Raw genomic sequence first — 22,650 nt, forward strand, 5'->3', positions numbered from 1 at the left:
TTCGTATTAAAACTAGAGAGAATCATTCTCAGCAACCACTTGGTGTTGTGTGCGTTGCACTCACAGAGTTTAACCTTTCTTTTCATAGAGCAGTTTGGAAACACTCTGCTTTTAAAGTCTGCAAGTGGATATTTGGACCTCTTTGAGGATTTCGTTGGAAACGGGATTTCTGCATATAACGCTAGACAGAAGAATTCTCGGTAACTTCTTTGGGCTGCGTGTGTTCAACTCACAGAGTTGAAACTTCCTTTAGACAGAGCAGATTTGAATCCCTTTTTTTCTGGAATTTGCAAGTGGAGAGTAAAAGTGCTTTGGGGCCAACCGTAGAAAAGGAAATATCTTCGTATAAAAACTAGGGAGAATCATTCTCAGCAACCACTTGATGATGTGTGCGTTCCACTCACAGAGTTTAACCTTTCTTTTCACAGAACAGCTTGGAAACACTCTGTTTGTAAAGTCTGCAAGTGGATATTTGGACCTCTTTGAGGATTTCTTTGGAAACGGGATTTCTGCATATAACGCTAGACAGAAGAATTCTCAGTAACTTCTTTGGGCTGCGTGTGTTCAACTCACAGAGATGAACCTTCCTTTAGACAGAGCAGGTTTGAAACCCTCTTTTTGTGGAATTTGCAAGTGGAGATTTCAAGCGCTTAGCGGCCAACGGTAGAAAAGGAAATATCTTCGTAGAAAAACTAGAGAGAATCATTGTCAGCAACCACTTGGGGATGTGTGCGTTCCACTCACAGAGTTTAACATTTCTTTTCGTAGAGCAGTTTGGAAACACTCTGTTTGTAAAGTCTGCAAGTGAATATTTGGACCTCTTTGAGGATTTTGTTGGAAACGGGATTTCTGCATATAACGCTAGACAGAAGAATTCTCAGCAACTTCTTTCGGCTGCGTGTGTTCAACTCACAGAGTTGAACCCTCCTTTAGACAGATCAGATTTGAAACCCTCTTTTTGTGGAATTTGCTAGTGGAGATTTCAAGTGCTTTGGGGCCAACGGTAGAAAAGGAAATTTCTTCGTAAAAAACTAGAGAGAATCATTCTCAGCAAACACTTGGTGATGTGTGCGTTCCACTCACAGAGTTTAACCTTTCTTTTCATAGGGTATTTTGGAAACACTCTGTTTGTATAGTCTGCAAAGGGATATTTGGACCTCTTTGAGGATTCCGTTGGAAATGAGATTTCTGCATATAACGTTAGACAGAAGAATTCTCAGTAACTTCTTTGGGCTGCATGTGTTCAACTCACAGAGCTGAACCTTCCTTTACACAGAGAAGATTTGAAACCCTCTTTCTGTGGAATTTGCAATTGGAGGTTTCAAGCTCTTTGGGGCCTATGGTAGAAAAGGAAATATTTTCGTATAAAAACTAGAGAGAATGATTCTCAGCAACCACTTGGTGATGTGTGCGTTCCACTCACAGAGTTTAACCTTCCTTTTCATAGAGCAGTTTGGAAATGCTCTGTAAATTCTGCAAGTGGATATTTGGACCTCTTTGAGGATTTCGTTGGAAACGGGATTTCTGCATATAACGCTAGACAGAAGAATTCTCAGTAACTTCTTTGGGCTGCGTGTGTTCAACTAACAGAGTTGAACCTAACTTTAGACAGAGCAGATTTGAAACTCTCTTTTTGTGGAATTTGCAAGTGGAGATTTCAAGCGCTTAGGGGCCAACGGTAGAAAAGGAAATATCTTCGTATAAAAACTGGAGAGAATCATGCTCAGCAACCACTTGGTGATGTGTGTGTTCCACTCACAGAGTTTAACCTTTTTTTTCATAGAGCAGTTTGGAAGCACTCTGTCTGTAAAGTCTGCAAGTGGATATTTGCGCCTCTTTGGGGATTTCGTTGGAAACGGGATTTCTGCATATAACGCTAGAGAGAAGAATTCTCAGTAACTTCTTTGGGCTGCGTGTGTTCAACTCACAGAGTTGAACCTTCCTTTGCGCAGAGCACATTTGAAGCCCCCTTTTTGTGGAATTTGGAAGTGAGGATTTCAAGCAATTAGGGGCCAATTGTAGAAAAGGAAATATCTTCATATAAAAACTAGAGAGATTCATTCTCAGTAACCACTTGGTGATGTGTGCGTTCCACTCACAGAGTTTCACCTTTCTTTTCATAGATCAGTTTGGAAACACTCCGTTTGTAAAGTCTGCAAGTGGATATTTGTACCTCTTTGAGGATATCGTTGGAAACGGGATTTCTGCATATAACGCTAGAGTGAAGAATTCTCAGTAACTTCTTTGGGCTGCGTGTGTTCAACTCACAGAGTTCAACCTTCCTTTAGACAGAGAAGATTTGAAACCCTCTTTTTGTGGAATTTGCAAGTGGAGACTTCAAGTGCTTTGGGGCCAACGGTAGAAAAGGAAATATCTTCGTATAAAAATTAGAGAGAATGATACCCAGCAACCACTTGGCGATGTGTGCATTCCACTAACAGAGTTTAACCTTTCTTTTCATAGAGCAGTTTGGAAACACTCTGTTTGTAAAGAGTGCAACTGGATATTTGGACCTCTTTAAGGATATCATTGGAAATGAGATTTCTGCATGTAACGCTAGACAGAAGAATTCTCAGTAACTTTTTTGGGCTGCGTGTGTTCAACTCACAGAGTTGAACCTTCCTTTAGACAGAGAAGATTTGAAACCCTCTTTTTGTGGAATTTGCAAGTGGAGATTTCTAGTGCTTTGGGGCCAACGGTAGAAAAGGAAATATCTTCGAATAAAAACTAGAGAGAATCATTCTCAGCAACCCCTTGGTGATGTGTGTGTTCCAGTCACAGAGTTTAACCTTTCTTTTCATAGAGCAGTTTGGAAACAATCTGTTAGTCAGTCTGCAAGTGGATATTTGGACCTCTTTGAGGATTTCGTTGGAAACGGGATTTCTGCATCTAACGCTAGACAGAAGAATTCTCAGTAACTTCTTTGGGCTGCGTGTGTTCAACTCACAGAGTTGAACCTTACTTTAGACAGAGCAGATTTGAAACCATCTTTTTGTGGAATTTGCAAGTGGAGATTTCAAGCGCTTTGGGGACATCGGTATAAATGGAAATATCTTCGTATATAAAGAAGAGAGATTCATTCTCAGCAACCACTTGGTGATGTGTGCGTTCCACTCACAGAGTTTAACCTTTCTTTTCATAGAACAGCTTGGAAACACTCTGTTTGTATAGTCTGCAAGTGGATATTTGGTCCTCTTTGAGGGTTTCGCAGGAAACGGGATTTCCGCAAATAACGCTAGACAGAAGATTTCTCAGTAAGTTCTTTGGGCTGCGTGTGTTCAACTAACAGAGTTGAACCTTCCTTTAGACAGAGCAGATTGGAAACCCTCTTTTTGTGAAATTTGCAACTGGGGAGTTCAAGTGATTTGGGGCCAACGGTAGAAAAGGAAATATCTTCGTATAAAAACTAGAGAGAATCATTCTCAGCAAACACTTGGTGATGTGTGCGTTCCACTCACAGAGTTTAACCTTTCTTTTCATAGGGCATTTTGGAAACACTCTGTTTGTATAGTCTGCAAAGGGATATTTGGACCTCTTTGAGGATTTCGTTGGAAATGAGATTTCTGCATATAACTCTAGACAGAAGAATTCTCAGTAACTTCTTTGGGCTGCATGTGTTCAACTCACAGAGTTGAACCTTCCTTTACACAGAGCAGATTTGAAACCCTCTTTTTGTGGAATTTGCAATTGGAGATTTCAAGCGCTTTGGGGCCTATGGTAGAAAAGGAAATATTTTCGTATAAAAACTAGAGAGAATGATTCTCAGCAACCTCTTCGTGATGTGTGCGTTCCACTCACAGAGTTTAACCTTTCTTTTCATAGAGCAGTTTGCAAACACTCTGTTTGTAAAGTCTGCAAGTGGATATTTGGACCTCTTTGAGGATTTCGTTGGAAACGGGATTTCTGCCTATAACGCTAGACAGAAGAATTCTCAGTAACTTCCTTGGGTTGCGTGTGTTCAACTCAGAGAATTGTACCATCTTTTAGAAAGAGCAGATTTGAAACCCTGTTTTTGTGGAATTTGGAAGTGGAGATTTCAAGCGATTTGGGGCCAACGGTAGAAAAGGAAATATCTTCGAATAAAAACTAGAGAGAATAATTCTCAGCAACCACTTTGAGATGTGTGCGTTCCACTCAAAGAGTTTAACCTTTCTTTTCATAGAGCAGTTGGAAACACTCTGTTTGAAAAGTCTGCAAATGGATATTTGGACCTCTTCGAGGATTTCCTTGGAAACGGGATTTCTGCATCTAACGCTAGACAGAAGAATTCTCAGTAACTTTTTTGGGCTGCGTGTGTTCAACTCACAGAGTTGAACCTTCCTTTAGACAGAGCAGATCTGAAACCCTCTTTTTGTGGAATTTGCAAGTGGAGATTTCAAGCGATTCGGGGCCAACGGTAGAAAAGGAAATATATTTGTATAAAAACTAGAGAGAATCATTCTCAGCAACCACTTGGTGATGTGACAGTTCCACTCACAGAGTTTAACCTTTCTTTTCAGAGAGCAGTTTGGAAACACTCTGTTTGTAAAGTCTGCAACGGGGATATTTGGACCTCTTTGAGGATTTCGAAGGAAAATGGATTTCTGCATCTAACGCTAGACAGAAGAATTCTCAGTAACTTCTTAGGGCTGCGTGTGTTCAACTCACAGAGTTGAACCTTCCTTTAGAAAGAGCAGATTTGAAACCCTCTTTTGTGGAATTTGCAAGTGGAGATTTCAAGCGCTTTGGGGCCAACGGTATAAAAAGAAATATCTTCGTATGAAAACTAGAGAGAATCATTCTCAGCAACCACTTTGGGATGTGTGCGATCCACTGACAGAGTTTAACCTTTCTTTTCATAGAGCAGTTTGCAAACACTCTGTTTGTAAAGTCTGCAAGTGGATATTTGGACCTCTTTGAGGATTTCGTTGGAAACGGGATTTCTGCATCTAACGCTAGACAGAAGAATTCTCAGTAACTTCTTTTGGCTGCGTGTGTTCAACTCACAGAGTTGAACCTTCCTTTAGTCAGAGCAGATTTGAAACCCTCTTTTTGTGGAATTTGCAAGCGGAGATTTCAAGAGATTTGGGGCCAACGGTAGAAAAGGAAATATATTTGTATAAAAACTAGAGAGAATCATTCTCAGCAACCACTTGGTGATGTGTGCATTCCACTCAAAGAGTTTAACCTTTCTTTTCATAGAGCAGTTTGAAACACTCTGTTTGAAAAGTCTGCAAGTGGATATTTGGACCTCTTTGAGGATTTCGTTGGAAAAGGGATTTCTGCATCTAACGCTAGACAGAAGAATTCTCAGTAACTTCTTAGGGCTGCGTGTGTTCAACTCACAGAGTTGAACCTTCCTTTAGAAAGAGCAGATTTGAAACCCTCTTTTTGTGGAATTTGCAAGCGGAGATTTCAAGCGCATTCTGGCCAACGGTATAAAAAGAAATATCTTCGTATGAAAACTAGAGAGAATCATTCTCAGCAACCACTTGGTGATGTGTGCGTTCCACTCACAGAGTTTAACCTTTCTTTTCATAGAGCAGTTTGGAAACACTATGTTTGTAAAGTCTGCAAGTGGATATTTGGACCTCTTTGAGGATATATTTGGAAACGGGATTTCTGCATATAACGCTAGACAGAAGAATTCTCAGTAACTTCTTTGGGCTGCATGTGTTCAACTGACAGAGTTGAAACTTCCATTATACAGAGCAGATTTGTAACCCTCTTTTTGTGGAATTTGCAAGTGGAGATTTCAAGCGCTTTGTGGACAGCGGTAGAAAAGGAAATATCTTCGTATTAAAACTAGAGAGAATCATTCTCAGCAACCACTTGGTGTTGTGTGCGTTCCACTCACAGAGTTTAACCTTTCTTTTCATAGAGCAGTTTGGAAACACTCTGCTTTTAAAGTCTGCAAGTGCATATTTGGACGTCTTTGAGGATTTCGTTGGAAACGGCGTTTCTGCATATAATGCTAGAGAGAAGAATTCTCAGTAACTTCTTTCGGCTGTGTGTGTTCAACTCACAGAGTTGAACCTTCCTTTACACAGAGCAGATTTGAAACCCTCTTTTTGTGGAATTTGCAAGTGGAGATTTCAAGCGATATGGGGCAAACGGTATAAATGGAAATATCTTCATATAAAAACTAGAGAGAATCATTCTCAGCAACCCCTTGGTGATGTGAGCATTGCACTCACAGAGTTTAACCTTTCTTTTCATAGAGCAGTTTGGTAACACTCTGTTTGTAAAGTCTCCAAGGGGATATTTGGACTTTTTCAGGATTTCGTTGGAAACGTGATTTCTGCATATAACGCTAGACAGAAGAATTCTCACTAACTTCTTTGGGCTGTGTGTGTTCAACTCACAGAGTTGAACTTTCCTTTAGACAGTGCAGATTTGCACCCCCTTTTTGTGGAATTTACAAGTGAAGATTTCAAGCGCTTTGGGTCCAACGGTAGAAAAGGAAATATCTTTGTATAAAAACTAGAGAGAATCATTCTCAGCAACCACTTTGTGATATGTGCGTTCCACTCACGGAGTTTAACCTTTCTTTTCATAGAGCAGTTTGGAAACACTCTGCATGGAAAGTCTGCAAATGGATATTTGGACCTCTTTGAGGATTTCGTTGGAAGCGGGATTTCTGCATATAACGCTAGACAGAAGAATTCTCAGTAATTCTTTGGGCTGCATGTGTTCAACTCACAGGGTTGAACCTTCATTTAGACAGAGCAGATTTGAAAACCTCTTTTTGTGGAATTTAAAAGTGTAGATTTCAAGCGATTTGGGGCCAAAGGGAGAAAAGGAAACATCTTTGTATAAAAACTAGAGAGAATCATTTTCAGCAACCACTTGGTGATGTGTGCGTTCCACTCACAGAGTTTAACCTTTCTTTTCATAGAGCAGTTTGCAAACACTCTGCTTGTAAAGTCTGCAAGTGGATATTTGGACCTCTTTGAGGATTTCGTTGGAAACGGGATTTCTGCATATAACGCTAGACAGAAGAATTCTCAGTAATTCCTTGGGCTGTGTGTGTTCAACTCACAGAGTTATACCTTCTTTTAGACAAAGCAGATTTGAAACCCTCTTTTTGTGGAATTTGCAAGTGGAGATTTCAAGCGATATGGGGCCAACGGTAGAAAATGAAATATCTTCGAATAAAAACTAGAGAGAATCATTCTCAGCAACCACTTGATGATGTGTGCGTTCCACTCACAGAGTTTAACCTTTCTTTTCACAGAGCAGCTTGGAAACACTCTGTTTGTAAAGTCTGCAATTGGATATTTGGACCTCTTTGAGGATTTCGTTGGAAACGGGATTTCTGCATATAACGCTAGACAGAAGAATTATCAGTAACTTCTTTGAGCAGTGTGTGTTCAACTCACAGAGTTGAACCTTCCTTTAGACAGAGCAGATTTGAAACCCTCTTTTTGTGGAATTTGCAAGTGGAGATTTCAAGCGCTTAGCGGCCAATGGTAGAAAAGGAAATATCTTCGTAGAAAAACTAGAGAGAATCATTGTCAGCAACCACTTGGGGATGTGTGCGTTCCACTCACAGAGTTTAACCTTTCTTTTCATAGAGCAGTTTGGAAACACTCTGTTTGTAAAGTCTGCAAGTGAATATTTGGACCTCTTTGAGGATTTCATTGGAAACGGGATTTCTGCATATAACGCTAGACAGAAGAATTCTCAGTAACTTCTTTCGGCTGTGTGTGTTCAACTCACAGATTTGTACCCTCCTTTAGACAGAGCAGATTTGAAACCCTCTTTTTGTGCAATTTGCAAGTGGAGATTACAAGTGCTTTCGGGCCAACGGTAGAAAAGGAAATTTCTTCGTAAAAAACTAGAGAGAATCATTCTCAGCAACCACTTGGTGATGGGTGCGTTCCACTCACAGAGTTTAACCTTTCTTTTCATAGAGCAGTTTGGAATCACTCTGCTGGTAATGTCTGCAAGTGCATATTTGGACCTCTTTGAGGATTTCATTTGAAACGCGAATTCTGCATATAATGCTAGAGAAAAGAATTCTCAGTAACTTCTTTGGGCTGTGTGTGTTCAACTCACAGAGTTGAACCTTCCTTTACATAGAGCAGATTTGAAACCCTCTTCTTGTGGAATTTGCATGTGGAGATTTCAAGCGATTTGGGGCCAACGGTAGAAAAGGAAATATCTTCGTATTAAAACCAGAGAGAATCATTCTCAGCAACCACTTGGTGATGTGTGCGTTCCACTCACTGAGTTTAACCTTTCTTTTCATAGAACAGCTTGGAAACACTCTGTTTGTAAAGTCTGCAAGTGGATATTTGGACCTCTTTGAGGATTTCGCTGGAAACGGGATTTCCGCAAATAACGCTACACAGAAGAGTTCTCAGTAACTTCTTTGGGCTGCGTGTGTTCAACTCACAGAGTTGAACCTTCCTTTAGACAGAGCAGATTGGAAACCCTCTTTTTGTGAAATTTGCAAGTGGGGAGTTCAAGTGATTTCGGGCCAACGGTAGAAAAGGAAATATCTTCGTATAAAAATTAGAGAGAATCATTCTCAGCAAACACCTGGTGATGTGTGCGTTCCACTCACAGAGTTTAACCTTTCTTTTCATAGGGCATTTTGGAAACACTCTGTTTGTATAGTCTGCAAAGGGATATTTGGACCTCTATGAAGATTTCGTTGGAAATGAGTTTTCTGCATATAACGCTAGACAGAAGAATTCTCAGTAACTTCTTTGGGCTGCGTGTGTTCAACTCACAGAGTTGAACCTTCCTTTATGCAGAGCAGATTTGAAACCCTCTTTTTGTGGAATTTGCAAGTGGAGATTTCAAGTGCTTTGCGGCCAATGGTAGAAAAGGAAATATTTTCGTATAAAAACTCGAAAGAATGATTCTCAGCATCCACTTGCTGATGTTTGCGTTCCACTCACAGAGTTTAACCTTTCTTTTCATAGAGCAGTTTGGAAATACTCTGTAAAGTCTGCAAGGAGATATTTGGACCTCTTTGAGGATTTCGATGGAAACGGGATTTCTGCATATAACGCTAGACAGAAGAATTCTCAGTAACTTCTTTGGGCTGCGTGTGTTCAACTCAGAGATTTGAACCTTCCTTTAGACAGAGCAGATTTGAAACCCTCTTTTTGTGGAATTTGAAAGTGCAGATTTCAAGCGCTTTGGGGCCAACGGTAGAAAAGGAAATATCTTCGTATAAAAACTGGAGAGAATCATGCTCAGCAACCTCTTGGTGATGTGTGTGCTCCACTCACAGAGTTTAACCTTTCTTTTCATAGAGCAGTTTGGAAGCACTCTGTCTGTAAAGTCTGCAAGAGGATATTTGTACCTCTTTGAGGATTTCGTTGGAAACGGGATTTCTGCATATAACGCTAGACAGAAGAATTCTCAGTAACTTCTTTGGGCTGCGTGTGTTCAACTCACAGAGTTGAACCTTCCTTTAGACACAGCAGATTTGAAACCCTTTTTTGTGGAATTTGCAACTGGAGATTTCAAGCGCTTAGGGGACAACGGTAGAAAAGGGAATATCTTCGTAAAAAACTAGAGAGAATCATTCTCAGCAACCACTTGGTGATGTGTGCGTTCCACTCATAGAGTTTAACCTTTCTTTTCATAGAGCAGTTTGGTAACACTCTGTTTGCAAAGTCTGCAAGTGGATATTTGGATCTCTTTGAGGATTTCGCTGGAAACGGGATTTCTGCATATATCGCTAGACAGAAGAATTCTCAGTAACTTCTTTCAGCTGCGTGTTTTCAACTCACAGAGTTGAACCTTCCTTTACACAGAGGAGATTTGAAACTCTTTTTTTGTGGGATTTGCAAGTGGAGATTTCAAGCGCTTTGGGGCCTATAGTAGAAAACGAAATAACTTCGTATAAAAACTAGAGAGAATCATTCTCAGTAACCACTTGGTGATGTGTGCATTCCACTCACAGAGTTTAACCTTTCTTTTCATAGAGCAGTTTGGAAACACTCTGTTTGTACTGTCTTCAAGTGGATATTTGGACCTCTTTGAGGATTTCGTTGGACTTTCTTTTCACAGAGCAGTTTGGAAACACTCTGTTTGTAAAGTCTGCAAGTGGTTATTTGGACCTCTTTGAGGATTTCGTTGGAAACGGGATTTCTGCATATAACTCTAGAGAGAAGAGTTCTCAGTAACTTCTTTAGGCTGCGTGTGTTCAACTCACAGAGTTGAACCTTCCTTTAGACAGAGCAGATTTGTAACCCTCTTTTTGTGGAATTTGCAAGTGGAGAGTTCAAGCAATTAGGGGCCAACGGTAGAAAAGGAAATATCTTCGTATAAAAAGTAGAGAGAATCATTCTCAGCAACCACTTGGGGATGTGTGCGTTCCACTCACCGAGTTTAACCTTTCTTTTCATAGAGCAGTTTGGAAATACTCTGTTTGTAAGTCTGCAAGTGGATATTTGGACCTCTTTGAGGATATCGTTCGAAACGGGATTTCTGCACATAACGCTAGACAGAAGAATTCTCAGTAACTTCTTTGGGCTGCGTGTGTTCAACTCACTGAGTTGAACCTTCCTTTAGACAGAGCAGATTTGAAACCCTCTTTTTGTGGAATTTGCAAGTGGAGATTTCAAGCGATTCGGGGCCAACGGTAGAAAAGGAAATATATTTGTATAAAAACTAGAGAGAATCATTCTCAGCAACCACTTGGTGATGTGACAGTTCCACTCACAGAGTTTAACCTTTCTTTTCAGAGAGCAGTTTGGAAACACTCTGTTTGTAAAGTCTGCAACGGGGATATTTGGACCTCTTTGAGGATTTCGAAGGAAAATGGATTTCTGCATCTAACGCTAGACAGAAGAATTCTCAGTAACTTCTTAGGGCTGCGTGTGTTCAACTCACAGAGTTGAACCTTCCTTTAGAAAGAGCAGATCTGAAACCCTCTTTTGTGGAATTTGCAAGTGGAGATTTCAAGCGCTTTGGGGCCAACGGTATAAAAAGAAATATCTTCGTATGAAAACTAGAGAGAATCATTCTCAGCAACCACTTTGGGATGTGTGCGATCCACTGACAGAGTTTAACCTTTCTTTTCATAGAGCAGTTTGCAAACACTCTGTTTGTAAAGTCTGCAAGTGGATATTTGGACCTCTTTGAGGATTTCGTTGGAAACGGGATTTCTGCATCTAACGCTAGACAGAAGAATTCTCAGTAACTTCTTTGGGCTGCGTGTGTTCAACTCACGGAGTTGAACCTTCCTTTAGACAGAGCAGATTTGAAACCCTCTTTTTGTGGAATTTGCAAGTGGAGATTTCAATCGATTTGGGGCCAACGGTAGAAAAGGGAATATATTTGTATAAAAACTAGAGAGAATCATTCTCAGCAACCACTTGGTGATGTGACCGTTCCACTCACGGAGTTTAACCTTTCTTTTCAGAGAGCAGTTTGGAAACACTCTGTTTGTAAAGTCTGCAAGTGGATATTTGGACCTCTTTGAGGATTTCGTAGGAAAAGGGATTTCTGCATCTAACGCTAGACAGAATAATTCTCAGTAACTTCTTAGGGCTGCGTGTGTTCAACTCACAGAGTTGAACCTTCCTTTAGAAAGAGCAAATTTGAAACCCTCTTTTTGTGGAATTTGCAAGCGGAGATTTCAAGCGCATTCTGGCCAACGGTATAAAAAGAAATATCTTCGTATGAAAACTAGAGAGAATCATTCTCAGCAACCACTTGGTGATGTGTGCGTTCCACTCACAGAGTTTAACCTTTCTTTTCATAGAGCAGTTTGGAAACACTATGTTTGTAAAGTCTGAAGTAGATATTTGGACCTCTTTGAGGATTTCATAGGAAACGGGATTTCTGCATATAACACTAGACAGAAGAATTCTCAGTAAGTTCTTTGGGCTACGTGGGTTCAACTCACAGAGTTGAACCTTCCTTTAGGCAGAGCAGAGTTGAAACCCTCTTTTTGTGTAATTTGCAAGTGGAGGTTTCAAGCGCTTTGGGGCCAACGGTAGAAAAGGAATTATCTTCGTATAAAAACTAGAGAGAATCATTCTCAGCAACCACTTGGGGATGTGTGCGTTCCACTCACAGAGTTTAACCTTTCTTTTCACAGAGCAGTTTGGAAACACTCTGTTTGTAAAGTCTGCAAGTGGATATTTGGACCTCTTTGAGGATTTCGTTGGAAACGGGATTTCTGCATATAACGCTAGACAGAAGAATTATCAGTAACTTCTTTGAGCAGTGTGTGTTCAACTCACAGAGTTGAACCTTCCTTTAGACAGAGCAGATTTGAAACCCTCTTTTTGTGGAATTTGCAAGTGGAGATTTCAAGCGCTTAGCGGCCAACGGTAGAAAAGGAAATATCTTCGTAGAAAAACTAGAGAGAATCATTGTCAGCAACCACTTGGGGATGTGTGCGTTCCGCTCACAGAGTTTAACCTTTCTTTTCATAGAGCAGTTTGGAAACACTCTGTTTGTAAAGTCTGCAAGTGAATATTTGGACCTCTTTGAGGATTTCATTGGAAACGGGATTTCTGCATATAACGCTAGACAGAAGAATTCTCAGTAACTTCTTTCGGCTGTGTGTGTTCAACTCACAGAGTTGTACCCTCCTTTAGACAGAGCAGATTTGAAACCCTCTTTTTGTGCAATTTGCAAGTGGAGATTATAAGTGCTTTGGGGCCAACGGTAGAAAAGGAAATATCTTCGTAAAAAACTAGAGAGAATCATTCTCAGCAACCACTTGGTGATGGGTGCGTTCCACTCACAGAGTTTAACCTTTCTTTTCATAGAGCAGTTTGGAATCACTCTGCTGGTAATGTCTGCAAGTGCATATTTGGACCTCTTTGAGGATTTCATTTGAAACGGGAATTCTGCATACAATGCTAGAGAAAAGAATTCTCAGTAACTTCTTTGGGCTGTGTGTGTTCAACTCACAGAGTTGAACCTTCCTTTTCATAGAGCAGATTTGAAACCCTCTTCTTGTGGAATTTGCATGTGGAGATTTCAAGCGATTTGGGGCCAACGGTAGAAAAGGAAATATCTTCGTATTAAAACCAGAGAGAATCATTCTCAGCAACCACTTGGTGATGTGTGCGTTCCACTCACTGAGTTTAACCTTTCTTTTCATAGAACAGCTTGGAAACACTCTGTTTGTAAAGTCTGCAAGTGGATATTTGGACCTCTTTGAGGATTTCGTTGGAAACGGGATTTCCGCAAATAACGCTAGACAGAAGAGTTCTCAGTAACTTCTTTGGGCTGCGTGTGTTCAACTCACAGAGTTGAACCTTCCTTTAGACAGAGCAGATTGGAAACCCTCTTTTTGTGAAATTTGCAAGTGGGGAGTTCAAGTGATTTCGGGCCAACGGTAGAAAAGGAAATATCTTCGTATAAAAACTAGAGAGAATCATTCTCAGCCATCACTTGGGGATGTGTGCGTTCCACTCACAAAGTTTAACCTTTCTTTTCATAGAGCATTTTGGAAACACTCTGTTTGTATAGTCTGCAAAGGGATATTTGGACCTCTATGAAGATTTCGTTGGAAATGAGATTTCTGCATATAACGCTAGACAGAAGAATTCTCAGTAACTTCTTTGGGCTGCGTGTGTTCAACTCACAGAGTTGAACCTTCCTTTATACAGAGCAGATTTGAAACCCTCTTTTTGTGGAATTTGCAAGTGGAGATTTCAAGTGCTTTGCGGCCAATGGTAGAAAAGGAAATATTTTCGTATAAAAACTCGAAAGAATGATTCTCAGCATCCACTTGCTGATGTTTGCGTTCCACTCACAGAGTTTAACCTTTCTTTTCATAGAGCAGTTTGGAAATACTCTGTAAAGTCTGCAAGGAGATATTTGGACCTCTTTGAGGATTTCGATGGAAACGGGATTTCTGCATATAACGCTAGACAGAAGGATTCTCAGTAACTTCTTTGGGCTGCGTGTGTTCAACTCACAGAGTTGAACCTTCCTTTAGACAGAGCAGATTTGAAACCCTCTTTTTGTGGAATTTGAAAGTACAGATTTCAAGCGCTTTGGGGACAACGGTAGAAAAGGAAATATCTTCGTATAAAAATTGGAGAGAATCATGCTCAGCAACCTCTTGGTGATGTGTGTGTTCCACTCACAGAGTTTAACCTTTCTTTTCATAGAGCAGTTTGGAAATACTCTGTTTGTAAGTCTGCAAGTGGATATTTGGACCTCTTTGAGGATATCGTTCGAAACGGGATTTCTGCATATAACGCTAGACAGAAGAATTCTCAGTAACTTCTTTGGGCTGCGTGTGTTCAACTCACAGAGTTGAACCTTCCTTTAGACAGAGCAGATTTGAAACCCTCTTTTTGTGGAATTTGCAAGTGGAGATTTCAAGCGATTCGGGGCCAACGGTAGAAAAGGAAATATATTTGTATAAAAACTAGAGAGAATCATTCTCAGCAACCACTTGGTGATGTGACAGTTCCACTCACAGAGTTTAACCTTTCTTTTCAGAGAGCAGTTTGGAAACACTCTGTTTGTAAAGTCTGCAACGGGGATATTTGGACCTCTTTGAGGATTTCGAAGGAAAATGGATTTCTGCATCTAACGCTAGACAGAAGAATTCTCAGTAACTTCTTAGGGCTGCGTGTGTTCAACTCACAGAGTTGAACCTTCCTTTAGAAAGAGCAGATGTGAAACCCTCTTTTGTGGAATTTGCAAGTGGAGATTTCAAGCGCTTTGGGGCCAACGGTATAAAAAGAAATATCTTCGTATGAAAACTAGAGAGAATCATTCTCAGCAACCACTTTGGGATGTGTGCGATCCACTGACAGAGTTTAACCTTTCTTTTCATAGAGCAGTTTGCAAACACTCTGTTTGTAAAGTCTGCAAGTGGATATTTGGACCACTTTGAGGATTTCGTTGGAAACGGGATTTCTGCATCTAACGCTAGACAGAAGAATTCTCAGTAACTTCTTTTGGCTGCGTGTGTTCAACTCACAGAGTTGAACCTTCCTTTAGTCAGAGCAGATTTGAAACCCTCTTTTTGTGGAATTTGCAAGCGGAGATTTCAAGCGATTTGGGGCCAACGGTAGAAAAGGAAATATATTTGTATAAAAACTAGAGAGAATCATTCTCAGCAACCACTTGGTGATGTGACCGTTCCACTCACAGAGTTTAACCTTTCTTTTCAGAGAGGAGTTTGGAAACACTCTGTTTGTGAAGTCTGCAAGTGGATATTTGGACGTCTGAGGATTTCGTAGGAAAAGGGATTTCTGCATATAACGCTAGACAGAAGAATTCTCAGTAACTTCTTTAGGCTGCGTGTGTTCAACTCACAGAGTTGAAACTTCCATTATACAGAGCAGATTTGTAACCCTCTTTTTGTGGAATTTGCAAGTGGAGAGTAAAAGTGCTTTGGGGCCAACCGTAGAAAAGGAAATATCTTCGTATAAAAACTAGAGAGAATCATTCTCAGCAACCACTTGATGATGTGTGCGTTCCACTCACAGAGTTTAACCTTTCTTTTCACAGAACAGCTTGGAAACACTCTGTTTGTAAAGTCTGCAAGTGGATATTTGGACCTCTTTGAGGATTTCGTTGGAAACGGGATTTCTGCATATAACGCTAGACAGAAGAATTATCAGTAACTTCTTTGAGCAGTGTGTGTTCAACTCACAGAGTTGAACCTTCCTTTAGACAGAGCAGATTTGAAACCCTCTTTTTGTGGAATTTGCAAGTGGAGATTTCAAGCGCTTAGCGGCCAACGGTAGAAAAGGAAATATCTTCGTAGAAAAACTAGAGAGAATCATTGTCAGCAACCACTTGGGAATGTGTGCGTTCCACTCACAGAGTTTAACCTTTCTTTTCATAGAGCAGTTTGGAAACACTCTGTTTGTAAAGTCTGCAAGTGAATATTTGGACCTCTTTGAGGATTTCATTGGAAACGGGATTTCTGCATATAACGCTAGACAGAAGAATTCTCAGTAACTTCTTTCGGCTGTGTGTGTTCAACTCACAGAGTTGTACCCTCCTTTAGACAGAGCAGATTTGAAACCCTCTTTTTGTGCAATTTGCAAGTGGAGATTACAAGTGCTTTGGGGCCAACGGTAGAAAAGGAAATTTCTTCGTAAAAAACTAGAGAGAATCATTCTCAGCAACCACTTGGTGATGGGTGCGTTCCACTCACAGAGTTTAACCTTTCTTTTCATAGAGCAGTTTGGAATCACTCTGCTGGTAATGTCTGCAAGTGCATATTTGGACCTCTTTGAGGATTTCATTTGAAACGGGAATTCTGCATACAATGCTAGAGAAAAGAATTCTCAGTAACTTCTTTGGGCTGTGTGTGTTCAACTCACAGAGTTGAACCTTCCTTTACATAGAGCAGATTTGAAACCCTCTTCTTGTGGAATTTGCATGTGGAGATTTCAAGCGATTTGGGGCCAACGGTAGAAAAGGAAATATCTTCGTATTAAAACCAGAGAGAATCATTCTCAGCAACCACTTGGTGATGTGTGCGTTCCACTCACTGAGTTTAACCTTTCTTTTCATAGAACAGCTTGGAAACACTCTGTTTGTAAAGTCTGCAAGTGGATATTTGGATCTCTTTCAGGATTTCGCTGGACACGGGATTTCTGCATATATCGCTAGACAGAAGAATTCTCAGTAACTTCTTTCGGCTGCGTGTTTTCAACTCACAGAGTTGAACCTTCCTTTACACAGAGGAGATTTGAAACTCCTTTTTTGTGGGATTTGCAAGTGGAGATTTCAAGCGCTTTGGGGCCTATAGTAGAAAACGAAATAACTTCGTATAAAAACTAGAGACAATCATTCTCAGTAACCACTTGGTGATGTGTGCATTCCACTCACAGAGTTTAACCTTTCTTTTCATAGAGCAGTTTGGAAACACTCTGTTTGTACTGTCTTCAAGTGGATATTTGGACCTCTTTGAGGATTTTGTTGGACTTTCTTTTCATAGAGCAGTTTGGAAACACTCTGTTTGTAAAGTCTGCAAGTGGTTATTTGGACCTCTTTGAGGATTTCGTTGGAAACGGGATTTCTGCATATAACTCTAGAGAGAAGAATTCTCAGTAACTTCTTTGGGCTGCGTGTGTTCAACTCACAGAGTTGAACCTTCCTTTAGACAGAGCAGATTGGAAACCCTCTTTTTGTGAAATTTGCAAGTGGGGAGTTCAAGTGATTTGGGGCCAACGTTAGAAAAGGAAATATCTTCGTATAAAAACTAGAGAGAATCATTCTCAGCAAACACTTGGTGATGTGTGCGTTCCACTCACAGAGTTTAACCTTTCTTTTCATAGGGTATTTTGGAAACACTCTGTTTGTGTAGTCTGCAAAGGATATTTGGACCTCTTTGAGGATTCCGTTGGAAATGAGATTTCTGCATTTAACGTTAGACAGAAGAATTCTCAGTAACTTCTTTGGGCTGCATGTGTTCAACTCACAGAGTTGAACCTTCCTTTACACAGAGCAGATTTGAAACCCTCTTTTTGTGGAATTTGCAATTGGAGATTTCAAGCGCTTTGGGGCCTATGGTAGAAAAGGAAATATTTTCGTATAAAAACTAGAGAGAATGATTCTCAGCAACCACTTGGTGATGTTTGCATTCCACTCACAGAGTTTAACCTTCCTTTTCATAGAGCAGTTTGGAAATGCTCTGTAAAGTCTGCAAGTGGATATTTGGACCTCTTTGAGGATTTCGTAGGAAACGGGATTTCTACATATAACGCTAGACAGAAGAATTCTCAGAAACTTCTTTGGGCTGCGTGTGTTCAACTAACAGAGTTGAACCTTCCTTTAGACAGAGCAGATTTGAAACTCTCTTTTTGTGGAATTTGCAAGTGGAGATTTCAAGCGCTTTGGGGCCAACGGTAGAAAAGGAAATATCTGCGTATAAAAACTGGAGAGAATCATTCTCAGCAACCTCTTGGTGATGTGTGTGTTCCACTCACAGAGTTTAACCTTTCTTTTCATAGAGCAGTTTGGAAGCACTCTGTCTGTAAAGTCTGCAAGAGGATATTTGTACCTCTATGAGGATTTCGTTGGAAACGGGATTTCTGCATATAACGCTAGACAGAAGAATTCTCAGTAACTTCTTTGGGCTGCGTGTGTTCAACTCACAGAGTTGAACCTTCCTTTGCGCAGAGCACATTTGAAGCCCCCTTTTTGTGGAATTTGGAAGTGACGATTTCAAGCAATTAGGGGCCAATGGTAGAAAAGGAAATATCTTCATATAAAAACTAGAGAGATTCATTCTCAGCAACCACTTGGTGATGTGTGCGTTCCACTCACAGAGTTTCACCTTTCTTTTCATAGAGAAGTTTGGAAACACTCCTTTTGTAAAGTCTGCTAGTGGATATTTGGACCTCGTTGAGGATATCGTTGGAAACGGGATTTCTGCATATAACGCTAGAGTGAAGAATTCTCAGTAACTTCTTTGGGCTGCGTGTGTTCAACTCACAGAGTTCAACCTTCCTTTAGACAGAGCATATTTGAAACCCTCTTTTTGTGGAATTTGCAAGTGGAGACTTCAAGTGCTTTGGGGCCAACGGTAGAAAAGGAAATATCTTCGTATAAAAATTAGAGAGAATCATACCCAGCAACCACTTGGTGATGTGTGCGTTCCACTCACAGAGTTTAACCTTTCTTTTCATAGAGCAGTTTGGAAACACTATGTTTGTAAAGTCTGCAGGTGGATATTTGGACCTCTTTGAGGATTTCGTTGGAAGCGGGATTTCTGCATATAACTCCAGACAGAAGAATTCTCAGTAAGTTCTTTGGGCTGCGTGGGTTCAACTCACAGAGTTGAACCTTCCTATAGGCAGAGCAGAGTTGAAACCCTCTTTTTGTGTAATTTGCAAGTGGAGGTTTCAAGCGCTTTGGGGCCAAAGGTAGAAAAGGAATTATCTTTGTATAAAAACTAGAGAGAATCATTCTCAGCAACCACTTGGGGATGTGTGCGTTCCACTCACATAGTTTAACCTTTCTTTTCATAGAGCAGCTTGGAAACACTCTGTTTGTAAAGTCTGCAAGTGGATATTTGGACCTATTTGAGGATTTCTTTGGAAACGGGATTTCTGCATATAACGCTAGACAGAAGAATTCTCAGAAACTTCATTGGGCTGCGTGTGTTCAACTCACAGAGTTGAACATTCCTTTAGACAGAGCAGATTTGAAACCCTCTTTTTGTGGAATTTGCAAGTGGAGATTTGAAGTACTTTGGGGCCAAAGGTAGAAAAGGAAATATCTTCGTATAAAAATTAGAGAGAATCATTCTCAGCAACCACCTGGTGATGTGTGCATTCCACTCACAGAGTTTAACCTTTATTTTCATAGAACAGCTTGGAAACAGTCTGCTTGTAAGGTCTGAAAGTGGATATTTGGACCTCTTTGAGGATTTCTTCGGACTTTCTTTTCATAGAGCAGTTTGGAAATACTCTGTAAAGTCTGCAAGTGGATAATAGGACCTCTTTGAGGATTTCGGTGGTAATGAGATTTCTGCATATTATGCTAGACAGAAGAATTCTCAGTAACTTCTTTGGGCTGCGTGTGTTCAACTCACAGAGTTGAACCTTCCTTTAGACAGAGCAGATTTGAAACCCTCTTTTTGTGGAATTTGCAAATGGAGATTTCAAGCGCTTTGGGGCCAATGGTAGAAAAGGAAATATTTTCGTATAAAAATTAGAGAGACTCATTCTCAGCAACCACTTCATGATGTGTGCGTTCCACTCACAGAGTTTAACCTTTCTTTTCATAGAGCAGTTTGGAAACACTCTGTTTGTACTGTCTGCAAGTGGATATTTGGGCATCTTTGAGGATTTCTTTGGACTTTCTTTTCATAGAGCGGTTTGGAAATTCTCTGTAAAGTCTGCAAGTGGATATTAGGACCTATTTGAGGATTTCGTTGGAAACGGGATTGCTGCATATAACGATAGACAGAAGAATTCTCAGTAACCTCTTTTGGCAGTGTGTGTTCAAGTCACAGAGCTAAACCTTCCCTTAGACAGAGCAGATATGAAACCCTCTTTTAGTGGAATTTGCAAGTGGAGATCTCAAGTGCTTTGGGGCCATCGGAAGAAAAGGATATATCTTCGTATAAAAACTACAGATAATCATTCTCAGCAACCACTTGGTGATGTGTGCGTTTCACTCACAGAGTTTAACCTTTCTTTTCATAGAGCAGTTTGGAAACACTCTGTTTGTAAAGTCTGGAAGTGGATATTTGGACTTCTTTGAGGATTTCGTTGGAAACGGGGTTTCTTCATCTAAAGCTAGACAGAAGAATTCTCAGTAACATCTTTGGGCTGCGTGTGTTCAACTCACAGAGTTGAACCATCCTTTTGACAGAGCAGACTTGAAACCCTCTGTTTGTGGAATTTGCAAGTGGATAGTTCAAGCAATTAGGGGCCAACGGTAGAAAAGGAAATATCTTCATATAAAAACTAGAGAGAATCATTCTCAGCAACCACTTGGCGATGTGTGCATTCCACTAACAGAGTTTAACCTTTCTTTTCATAGAGGAGTTTGGAAACACTCTGTTTGTAAAGACTGCAACTGGATATTTGGACCTCTTTAAGGATATCATTGGAAACGAGATTTCTGCATATAACGCTAGACAGAAGAATTCTCAGTAACTTTTTTGGGCTGCGTGTGTTCAACTCACAGAGTTGAACCTTCCTTTAGACAGAGCAGATTTGAAACCCTCTTTTTGTGGAATTTGCAAGTGGAGATTTCAAGTGCTTTGGGGCCAACGGTAGAAAAGGAAATATCGTCGAATAAAAACTACAGAGAATCATTCTCAGCAACCCCTTGGTGATGTGTGTGTTCCACTCACAGAGTTTAACCTTTCTTTTCATAGAGCAGTTTGGAAACAATCTGTTTGTCAGTCTGCAAGTGGATATTTGGACCTCTTTGAGGATTTCATTGGAAACGGGATTTCTGCATATAACGCTAGACAGAAGAATTCTCAGTAACTTCTTTGGGCTGCGTGTGTTCAACTCACAGAGTTGAACCTTCCTTTAGACAGAGCAGATTTGAAACCATCTTTTTGTGGAATTTGCAAGTGGAGATTTCAAGCGCTTTGGGGACAACGGTATAAATGGAAATATCTTCGTATATAAAGTAGAGAGAATCATTCTCAGCAACCACTTGGTGATGTGTGCGTTCCACTCACAGAGTTGAACCTTTCTTTTCATAGAACAGCTTGGAAACACTCTGTTTGTATAGTCTGCTAGTGGATATTTGGACCTCTTTTAGGATTTCGCTGGAAACGGGATTTCCGCAAACAACGCTAGACAGAAGAGTTCTCAGTAACTTCTTTGGGCTGCGTGTGTTCAACTCACAGAGTTGAACCTTCCTTTAGACAGAGCAGATTGGAAACCCTCTTTTTGTGAAATTTGCAAGTGGGGAGTTCAAGTGATTTCGGGCCAACGGTAGAAAAGGAAATATCTTCGTATAAAAATTAGACAGAATCATTCTCAGCAAACACCTGGTGATGTGTGCATTCCACTCACAGAGTTTAACCTTTCTTTTCATAGGGCATTTTGGAAACCCTCTGTTTGTATAGTCTGCAAAGGGATATTTGGACCTCTATGAAGATTTCGTTGGAAATGAGATTTCTGCATATAACGCTAGACAGAAGAATTCTCAGTAACTTCTTTGGGCTGCGTGTGTTCAACTCACAGAGTTGAACCTTCCTTTAGACAGAGCAGATTTGAAACCCTTTTTTGTGGAATTTGCAACTGGAGATTTCAAGCGCTTAGGGGCCAACGGTAGAAAAGGGAATATCTTCGTAAAAAACTAGAGAGAATCATTCTCAGCAACCACTTGGTGATGTGTGCGTTCCACTCATAGAGTTTAACCTTTCTTTTCATAGAGCAGTTTGGTAACACTCTGTTTGCAAAGTCTGCAAGTGGATATTTGGATCTCTTTGAGGATTTCGCTGGAAACGGGATTTCTGCATATATCGCTAGACAGAAGAATTCTCAGTAACTTCTTTGGGCTGCGTGTTTTCAACTCACAGAGTTGAACCTTCCTTTAGACAGAGCAGATTTGAAACTCTTTTTTTGTGGGATTTGCAAGTGGAGATTTCAAGCGCTTTGGGGCCAACGGTAGAAAGGGAAATATCTTCGTATAAAAAGTAGAGAGAATCATTCTCAGCAACCACTTGGTGATGTGTGCGTTCCACTCACAGAGTTTAACCTTTCTTTTCATAGAGCAGTTTGGAAACACTCTGTTTGCACTGTCTTGAAGTGGATATTTGGACCTCTTTGAGGATTTCGTTGGACTTTCTTTCATAGAGCAGTTTGGAAACACTCTGTTTGTAAAGTCTGCAAGTGGTTATTTGGACCTCTTTGAGGATTTCGTTGGAAACGGGATTTCTGCAAATAACGCTAGACAGAAGAATTCTCGGTAACTTCTTTGGGCTTCGTGTGTTCAACTCACAGAGTTGAAACTTCCTTTAGACAGAGCAGATTTGAAACCCTCTTTTTGTGAAATTTGCAAGTGGAGAGTTCAAGCAATTAGGGGCCAACGGTAGAAAAGGAAATATCTTCGTATAAAAACTAGAGAGAATCATTCTCAGCAACCACTTGGGGATGTGTGCGTTCCACTCACCGAGTTTAATCTTTCTTTTCATAGAGCAGTTTGGAAGTACTCTGTTTGTAAGTCTGCAAGTGGATATTTGGACTTCTTTGCGGATATCGTTGGAAACAGGATTTCTGC

The sequence above is a fragment of the Gorilla gorilla genome, chromosome 4 (genome assembly GCF_029281585.2).
Source record: "Gorilla gorilla gorilla isolate KB3781 chromosome 4, NHGRI_mGorGor1-v2.1_pri, whole genome shotgun sequence".
Taxonomy (NCBI): domain Eukaryota; kingdom Metazoa; phylum Chordata; class Mammalia; order Primates; family Hominidae; genus Gorilla; species Gorilla gorilla.